At 42.3% G+C, this 10,522-nt stretch overlaps 1 pseudogene; it reads left to right on the plus strand.

Annotated features, from left to right (window-relative positions):
- Positions 1-9,610: 9,610 nt before the first annotated feature.
- LOC122900579 lies at positions 9,611-10,278 on the plus strand (annotated as a pseudogene).
- Positions 10,279-10,522: the final 244 nt, after the last annotated feature.

Here is a 10,522-nt window from a genome sequence, read left to right on the forward strand (position 1 = left end):
AAGATATTTGCAAACGACATATCAGATAAAGGACTAGTGTCCAAAATCTATAAAGAACTTAGGAAACTCAACACCCAAAGAACAAATAATCCAATCAAGAAATGGGCAGAGGACATGAACAGACGTTTCTGCAAAGAAGACATTCAGATGGCCAACAGACACATGAAAAAGTGCTCCATATCACTCGGCATCAGGGAAATACAACTCAAAACCACAATGAAATATCACCTCACACCAGTCAGAATGGCTAAAATCAGCAAGTCATGAAATGACAGACACTGGTGAGGATGCGGGAAAGGGGAACCCTCCTACACTGTTGGTGGGAATGCAAGCTGGTGCAACCACTTTGGAAAACAGCATGGAGGTTCCTCAAAATGTTGAAAATAGAACTGCCCTATGACCCAGCAATTGCACTACTGGGAATTTACCTTAAGATACAAACGTAGTGATCCAAAGGGGCACGTGCACCCGAATGTTTATAGCAGCAATGACAATAGCCAAACTATGGAAAGAACCTAGATGTCCATCAACAGATGAATGGATACAGAAGATGTGGTATATATACACAATGGAATACTATGCAGCCATAAAAAGAAATGAAATCTTGCCATTTGCGACAACATGGATGGAACTAGAGCATATCATGCTTAGCGAAATAAGTCAAGTGGAGAAAGACAACTATCATATGATCTCCCTGATAAGAGGAAGTGGTGAAGCAACATGGGGGCGTAAGTGGGTAAGAGAAGAATCCATGAAACATGACAGGATAGGAGGGAGACAAACCATAAGTGACTCTTAATCTCAGGAAACAAACTGTGGGTTGCTGGGGAGAGGGGTGTTGGGAGAAGTGGGGTAAGGTTATGGACATTGGGGAGGAAATGTGCTTTTGGGTAAATTGGAAGGGGAGGTGAACCATGAGCGACTATGGACTCTGAAAAACAATCGGAGGGGTTTAAAGTGGTGGGGGGTGGGAGTTTGGGGTACCAGGTGTTGGGTATTATAGAGGGCACGGCTTGCATGGAGCACTGGGTGTGGTGAAAAAATGATAAATAATGTTTTTCTGAAAATAAATAAATTGGGGGAAAAAGCCATAAAAAAATAAAACAACAACAACAACAACAAAAAAAACACGAAAGCAGAATCAGGGAAATAAATGATGCCATGAAGCGTTGCAATGTCAGAATTATTGGAATCCCTGAAGGGGCAGAGAAAGAAAGAAGTCTAGAAGATATAGTGGAACAAGTCCTTCATGAAAATTTTCCCAATATCGTGAATGGAACCAGCGTTCATGTACTAGAGGCTGAACAGTCTCCACCCAAGATTATACATTCCAAAATAACATCACGACACCTGATAGTCAAATAGAGGAATTATAATTGTAGGTCTAATCTCTTGAAAGCCGCCTGGGCAAAGAGGCTCCTTACTTACAGAGGGAAGCTCAACAGAATAACGTCAGACCTGTCCACCGAGACGTGGCAAGCCAGAAGAGGCTGGCAAGATTTATTTAGGGCACGAAATGAGAAGAACATGCAGCCAAGAATACTTTATCCAGCAAGACTGACATTCAAAATGGATGGAGAGATAAAGAGTTTTCAAGACCGGCAAGGCTTAAAAGACTATGCAACCACCAAGCCGACACTGCAGGAAATATTAAGGGGGGTTCTATAAAAGAGGAAAAATCCCAAGAAGAGCATTGAACAGAAATATAGAGACAGTCTACATAAAGAAAGACTTCAAAGGTAACTCGATGTCAATAAAAACGTTATCTATCAATGATCACTCTCAATGTGAATGGCCTAAATGCACCCACAAAATGGCACAGGGTTGCAGATTGGATAAAACGACAGGACCCATCCATATGCTGTCTACAAGAGACCCATTTTGAACCTAAAGATACACGCAGACCGAAAGTGATGGGATGGAGCATCATCTTTCATGCCAATGGGACTCAAAAGAAGGCTAGGGTAGCGATTCTCATATCATATAAATTGGACTTCAAACTAAAGACTGTAGTCAGAGATACAGAAGGACACTACATAATCCTTAAAGGGACTATCCACCAAGATGATCTAACAAATGTAAATTACTATGCTCCAAATATGGGAGCAGCCAATTACTTAAGAAAACTGTTAATCAAGATAAAGAGTCATATTGATATGGATACACTAATCGTAGGAGATCTTAACATGCCTCTTTCAGAATTAGACAGATCATCGAACAGAAAATCAATAAAGAAACAAGAGCACTGAATGACACATTGGACCAGATGGACCTCATAGATATATACAGAACATTTCACCCTAAAACAACAGAATACTCATTCTTCTCAAGTGCACAGGGAACCTACTCCAGAATAGACCACATACTGGGTCACAAATCAGGACTCAACCGATACCAAAAGACTAAGATGATTCCCTGCATATTCTCAGATCACAATGCTTTGAAACTGGAGTTCAATCACAAGGAAAAGTTCCGAAGTAACTGAAACACTTGGAAGCTAAAGACCACCGTGCTTAAGAATGCTTAGATCAAACAGGAGATCAAAGAAGAACTGAAACAATTCATGGAAACCAATTAGAAAAGACACTTTGGTCCAAAACCTATGGGACACAGCAAAGGAGGTCCTAAGGGGAAAATACATAGCCATCCAAGCCTCCCTCAAAAAAATTGAAAAATCCAGAACACACCAGCTGTCTCTACAGCTTAAAGAACTGGAGGATCAACAACAAATCAAACCAACTCCACACATAAGAAGGGAAATCATCAAGATTAGAGCTGAGATCAATGGGTAGAAACCAGAGATACAGTAGAACGTATCAATGAAACTCGAAGCTGGTTTTTTGAAAGAATCAATAAGATCGATAAGCCACTGGCCACAGTAATCCAAAAGAAAAGAGAGAAAGCCCAAATTCACAAAATTATGAATGAAAAGGGAGAGATCACAACTAACACCAAGGAAGTAGAAACTATCCTCAGAAGTTATTATCAACAGTTATATGTCAATAAGCTTAGCAACCTAGATGAAATGGATGCATTCCTGGAAAATTATAAACTACCAACATTGAGCCAGGAAGAAATCGACAACCTGAATAGACCGATATCTAATAACAAGATTGAATCAGTGATCATAAACCTCCCAAAAAACCTCCCAAAATTCCCCAGGACCTGACGGATTCCCTGGGGAATTCTTCCAAACCTTCAAAGAAGAAATAACACGTATTCTCCTGAAGCTGTTTCAAAAATTAAAGCAGAAGGAAGACTTCCAGATTCTTTCTAAGAAGCCAGCATTACCCTGATCCCCAAACCAGGCAAGGACCCTACCAAAAAGGAGAATTTCAGACCAATATCACTGATGAATATGGATGCTAAGATTCTCAACAAGATCCTAGCCAACTGGATCCAACAGCACATTAAAAAGATTATCCACCATGATCAGGTCGGATTCATCCCTGGGCTATAAGGATGGTTCAACATTCGCAAATCAATCAATGTGATACAACAAATTAATATGAGAAGAGAGAAGAACCACATGGTCCTCTCAATTGATGCAGAAAAAGCATTTGACAAAATCCAGGATCCGTTCCTGATTAAAACGCTTCAAAGCATAGGGATAGAGGGAACATTCCTGAACCTCATCAAATCTATCTATGAAAGACCCACAGCAAATATCATCCTCAATGGGAAAAAGCTTGCAGCCTTCCCATTGAGATCAGGAACAAGACAAGGATGCCCACTCTCACCACTCTTGTTCAACATAGTATTAGAAGTCCTAGCAACAGCAATCAGACAACAGAGAGAAATAAAAGGTATCCAAATTGGTAATGAAGAAGTCAAACTCTCTCTCTTCGCAGATGACATGATTCTTTATATGGAAAACCCAAAAGACTCCACCCCCAAACTACTAGAACTCATACAGCAGTTCAGCAGCGTGGCAGGATAAAAAGTCAATGCAGAAATCAGTGGCTTTCTTATACACTAACAATGAAAATACAGAAAGGGAAATTAGAGAATCGATTCCATTTACTATAGCACAAAGAACCATAAGATACCTGGGAATAAACCTAACCAAAGAGGTAAAGAATCTGTACTTGAGGAACTACAGAACACTCATGAAAGAAATTGAAGAGGACACAAATAGATGGAAGACCATTCCATGCTCTTGGATCGGAAGAATAAACATTGTTAAAATGTCTATACTGCCTAGAGCAATCTATACTTTTAATGCCATTCCGATCAAAATTCCACCGGCATTCTTCAAAGAGCTGGAGCAAATAATCCTAAAATTTGTATGGAATCAGAAGAGACCCTGAATCGCTAAGGCAATGTTGAAGAACAAAAATAAAGGTGGGGGCATCACGTTACCTGATTTCAAGCTTTATTACAAAGCTGTGATCACCAAGACAGCATGGTATTGGCATAAAAAGAGACACATAGACCAGTGGAACAGAGTAGATAGCCCAGATATGGACCCTCTACTCAATGGTCAATTAATCTTCGACAAAACAGGAAAAAAATATACAGTGGAAAAAAGACAGTCTCTTCAATAAATGGTGCTGGGAAAACTGGACAGCTATATGTAGAAGAATGAAACTCGACCATTCTCTTACACTGTACTCAAAGATAAACTCAAAATGGATAAAAGACCTCAACGTGAGACAGGAATCCATCAGAATCCTAGAGGAGAACTTAGGCAGTAATATCTTCGATATCAGCCACAGCTACTTCTTTTAAGATACGTCTCCAAAGACAAAGGAAACAAAAGTGAAAATAAACTTTTGGGACTTCATCAAAATCAAAAGCTTCTGCACAGCAAAGGAAACAGTCAAAAAAACAAAGAGGCAACCCACGGAATGGGAGAAGAAATTTGCAAATGACAGTACAGACAAAAGGTTGATATCCAGGATCTATAATGAACTCCTCAAACTCAACACACACGAAACAGGCAAACATGTCAAAAAATGGGCGGAAGATATGAACAGACACTTCTCCAATCAAGACATACAAATGGCTATCAGACATATGAAAAAATGTTCATCATCATTAGCCCTCAGGGAGATTCAAATTAAAACCACATTGAGATATCAACTTACACCAGTTAGAATGGCCAAATTAACAAAACAGGAAACAACATGTGTTGGAGAGGATGTGGAGAAACGGGAACCCTCTTCCACTGTTGGTGGAAATGCAGGTTGGTGCAGCCTCTTTGGAGAACAGTGTGGAGATTCCTCAAGAAATTAAAAATAGAGCTTCCCTATGACCCTGCAATTGCACTCCTGGGTATTTACCCCAAAGATACAGATGTCATGAAAAGAAGGACCATCTGTACCCCAATGTTTATAGCAGCAATGGCCACAGTCGCCAAACTATGGAAAGAACCAAGATGCCCTTCAATGGATGAATGGATAAGGAAGATGTGGTCCATATACACTATGGAGTATTATGCCTCCATCAGAAAGGATGAATACCCAACTTTTGTAGCAACATGGACGGGACTGGAAGAGATTATGCTGAGTGAAATAAGTCAAGCAGAGAGAGTCAATTATCATATGGTTTCACCTATTTGTTCAGCATAACAAATAGCATGGAGGACAAGGGGCGTTAGAGAGGAGAAGGGAATTTGGGTAAATTGGAAGGGGAGGTGAACCATGAGAGACTATGGACTCTGAAAAACAATCTGATAGGTTTGAAGTGGCAGGTGGGTGGGAGGTTGGGGTACCAGGTGGTTGGTATTATAGAGGGCACGGCTTGCATGGAGCTCTGGGTGTGGTGAAAATATAATGAATAATGTTTTTCTGAAAATAAATAAATTGGAAAAAAATTGGTTTACCTATAGGGGTAGTATTGTATGTGGAAAGGGGATTAGTTTGAAGTTTAACTCTATATGAATATTAGAGGATGAAAATAAAAAGGAATAAACTAGACTAAACTAAACTAAAATTTAAAAAGGAATTCAGGGTGCGTGGGTGGCTCAGTGGGTTAGGCCGCTGCCTTCGGCTCAGGTCATGATCTCAGGGTCCTGGGATCGAGTCCCGCATCAGGCTCTCTGCTCAGCAGGGAGCCTGCTTCCTCCTCTCTCTCTGCCTGCCTCTCTGCCTACTTGTGATCTCTCTCTGTCAAATAAATAAATAAAATCTTTAAATAAAAAAAATAATAAAAATAAAAAAAATAAAAAAGGAATTCAAAAAATAAAAATGCAAAAGAAAAACATAGGTGTATGTATTAAAAATTCATGTTAGAAATGTATTATGGAATTTGATGTACTGTACAACTCGCTGTGATGTTAAATAGGTTAAAAAATTACCTATGTGTTAAAAAAAAAACGGAATATTGGGAATAGTGAACAATACAAGTTTTCCTATGAAATAGTGGGTGTTCTCTTGTAGTCCTTTTTTTTTCCTCTTTTTTTCTTTCTTGTTTTGTTTTCTTGGGGAGGGCCTTGACACATGGGTTGTCAGTCAATGATGTTTCCTGAATTAAGTCCTCCTGCCCCGCACAAGGGGGTCGGCTCTGAGGAAACTGGTTTTATTCAGGCTTTTGTTCTGGCGGTTTTTATGCTTGTTCACTTTTTTTTTCTCTCAACTTGATTATGCTTGTTCACTTTTTTTTTCTCTCAACTTGACCGCCTTTGATGGTTTTTGTAGTTTTAGAGGAAAACAAACCGCATCCTGATCTCCCTCTCAGAGAGATGGCTCAGTCTGGGTGCAGAGCCTGAATAAGTTCCCCCTTGGCCGCTGGCAGAGCAGGTTCCAAGTTGCAGACCCTGGGGGTGCAGGATCTTTTGCTTGTACCCAATGCCAAGGCAGTGGCAGTTGTCTGGGAGCTCCTGACCGCCAGAGAGGTTCCGAGCAGGAATCACACACTGAGATTTTGCCGCTGGCCCAGGCTGGGAGTGCCCGGCTTGCACACACCTCTTTCAGAGGCAGCTATGGGTCGGGCGCACGTCTCGGGCCCTGAGAATGGGGTGCTAGTCCGTAAGCCCCAGGCTGGGCTTTTGTGCCCCTCTCTCAGGGGAAGAGTTTCGGGAGCGTGGCTTAGGCTTTGAAACAATGGCGCGGGTCAAAGAATGCCAGCCAGGCCTTTGCAACTCAGGGGAACATGAGGGACGTGCGCGCGTATCTCAAGCTTTGTGGTAGGGCTCGTGCGTTCTGCCGACTGGCGTGGCTCCCATCCTCTCACAGGAACTAGAACCCACGCATTCTGGGGCACGCTGGCGGCTTAGGGACCAGGAGCTGTTTTCTCCACTGCACTCTCTCTGCCTCAGCACCGGGGAGGCTGTCCTGGGACCAGGGACTTAAGCCCCTGTCCCTAGCCACCCTGATTCCCACAATTTCCCCCCAAGATCCTTTGCTCTTTTGGAGTGCTTTCAACCAGTCTCCAAGTTAATGCTGGTCCCCAGATCAGGGCACTCTCGCTGGTACTGGGATATTACTTTCCAACCGGTGGCCTCTGGTGGCTCCCTCCCCCTTTTGTTTATCTTCCAATATCAGTCCGCCATTCCCATTCCGCTTTACCTGCCCACTGGCATCTTTTGCCCCTGTAGAGATCCAGACGTGTATAATTCTGATCTCAAGCTGATTTCATGGGTGATCGGAGTTCTTTGGTAGGTAATCAGCTCACTTTGGGGTACCGGCTGAAAAGGCACCTCCTCCTACTCCCCTGCCATCTTGTCCCCATCAAGGAAGGTTGTTTTGATTCTTCCTGGATGTATCTTGATGTCTTTGTTAAATGACTCAACTTTCCTAAGATAAAAATTGGTTTACCTATAGGGGTACTATTAATTGGGCAGAGGATATTACTTTGAAGTTTAACTCTCTATGAATATTGGAAAATAAAAATAAAAAGGAATAAACTAGATTAAACTAAACTAAAATTAAAAAAAGATAAATTCAAAAAATAGAAATACGAAAGAAAAACATAAGTGTATGTATCAAAATGTTCAGGTTAGAAGGTTATTAGGGAATTTGATGTACTGGACAGCTCACTGTGATGGTAAATAGTTTTAAAAAATTATCTATATAAAAAAAATGAACCAAAATAGTGGGAACGAGCAAAAAATAAAGGTCTTCCTATGAAGTAGTAGTGGTTGTTCTCTTGTAGACTGTTTTTTTTTTTCCTTTCTTGGTTTGTTTGCTGGGGGAGGGACCTGCCACGTGGGTTTTCAGTCAATGATGTTCCCTGAGTTAAGTCCTCCGGCCCCCCTCAAGGGGGTAGGCTCTGAGGAAACTGGTTTTTTTCAGGCTTTTGTTCTCTGGCGGTTTTTATGTTTGTTCACTTTTTATTTCTCTCACCTTGACTGCTTTTGATGTTTTTTTGTGATTTTAGAGGAAAACAAACTGCACTCTGACCTCTCTCTCAGACAGAAGCCTCAGTCTGGCTGTAGAGCCCAAATAAGTTCCCCCTTGGCTGCTGGCAGAGCAGATTCTGAGTCGCAGTCCCTGGGGACGCAGATCTTTTGTTTGTACCCAAAGCCACAGTAGTGGTGGCTCTCTGGGCAGCTCCAGACTGCCAGAGAGGTTCCACGCAGCTATCACACACTGAGATTTTCCTGCTGGCCCGGGCTGTGAGTGCCTGGTCTTTCTGGGTCTAAGAGCACCAGGCTTGTGCGCACCTCTTTCAGGGGAGGCTGTGGGTCGTGTGCGGGTCTCAGGCTCTGAGAACAGGGAACAGGTCCTAAAGCACCAGGCTGGGCCTTCACACACCTCTCTGGGGTTAGAGTTTGGTGCACGCATTAGGTTCTGAAACAATGGCGTGTATCAAAGGGCGCCAGCTGGGCCTTTGTACCTCTCTCAGGGGAGGACAAGGGGCACACACATCTCAGGCTCTATAGCAGGGCTCACGTGTTCTGCCATCCGGCATGGCTCGCATCCCCTCACAGGAGCCAGATCCCATGCGTTCTCGGGCATGCTGACAGCTTAGGGACTAAGACCTGGTTTCTCCGCCACACTCTTTCTGACTCAGTGCCAGGGGAGGCTGTCCTGGGACCAGGGACTTAAGCCCCTGTCCCTAGCCACCCCATTTCCCACAATTCCCCCCCCTGCGATCCTTTTCTCTTTTGGAGTGCTTTCAACCAGTCTCCAAGTTAATACTGGTCCCCAGACATAGGTCACTCTCATATTGGGGGTATTACTTTCCAACCTCTGGTGGCTCCCTCCCCCTTTTGTTTATCTTCCGATATCAGTCCACCATTCCCACACTGCTTTACCTGCCCACTGGCATCTTCTGCCCATCTAGAGATCCAGACATGTATAATTCTGATCTCAGGCTGAGTTCATGGGTGATCGGAGTTCTTTGGTAGGTAATCAGCTCACTTTAGGGTACAGGTTGAAAAGCCTCCTCCTTCTACTTCCCCGCCATCTTATTCTCCCTCTTGTTATATCCTTATCTGATTTTTATATCAAAGTTATGTTGGCTCCCTATAATGATTCCTTCTAGGTATTTTGCAAGATTTTGAGGAAGAATGGTACTAATTCTACTTTAAATGTTTGAAAGTTGTCTCCATTGAAGTTGTCTGCTGTGGAATTTTCTGAGTTGATTACTGATTAAATCTCTAGCTCTTTTCCATGGTGCACCACTGAAGATTCTGGTGTACCATGGTGTACCATGGTGTACCATGGGTCAACATCCTGCCTAGTGTTACCAGTATTGTAATAACAAGGCGTATGCAAAGTCTTGCTTCTGCAGAGTTTTGTCTTGTTTTGTTTTGTTTTGTTTTTGTTGTTTTCTTTTTTGTAATGCCCAAAATCTGCATCTCTTACCTGGAGTGGAAGAAGGCAGATGTAGTTGTGTTCCCACTATGTGGCCACAGGTGTCAGAGGAATATGACACCTTCTCTCTTCTGAAGCCCTGGAGGCTGTATGTATTTGTGCCATAAAGTACATGGTGAAAAGCTGTAGCAAAGATAGTCTTCACATCTTAGTGCAACTTCACCCCTTCCGTGTCATCTCTAGCAACACGTTATCCAATGCTGTGGCTGATACGCTCCATACAGATATGTGGGGTGCCTTTAGAAAATCTCAGGGCACAGTGACCTGTGTTCACATAAACCATGTCACGATGTCCATCTGTAGGAAGCTGCAGAACAAGGTGCATGTGACTGAACCCTACACAAAGCCAAGTTCAAGTTACCTGGCTTCCAGAACATCCACATTTCCAAAAAAGTGAGGTTGTACTAAGTTTAATAAAGATAAATTTGAATACATGATGGCTGAAAAGTAGCTCATCCCACAAGGCTATGGGGTCAAATATGTCCTTAATTGTGGCCCCCTGGACAAATGGTGAAGTCTGAGCTCATAAAAGCTTCTGCAGGGCCTCTACTTCTTCATGTGCACCAATAACTCTTATTTCCTGTTAAAAAAGAATCTCTTTATTATTGGTTTGTTCAGATAATTTATTTCTTCCTGATTCAGTTCTGGTAGGTTGTATATCTCTAGAAATGTATCTGTATATTTCACGTTATGTATTTTGCTTGTAAAAAACTGTTCATGGTAATCTCTTATGCTTATATATAATTCCATAATGTCAT

Source organism: Neovison vison, chromosome 1 (assembly GCF_020171115.1).
Source record: "Neovison vison isolate M4711 chromosome 1, ASM_NN_V1, whole genome shotgun sequence".
In the NCBI taxonomy this organism is placed as follows: Eukaryota; Metazoa; Chordata; class Mammalia; order Carnivora; family Mustelidae; genus Neogale; species Neogale vison.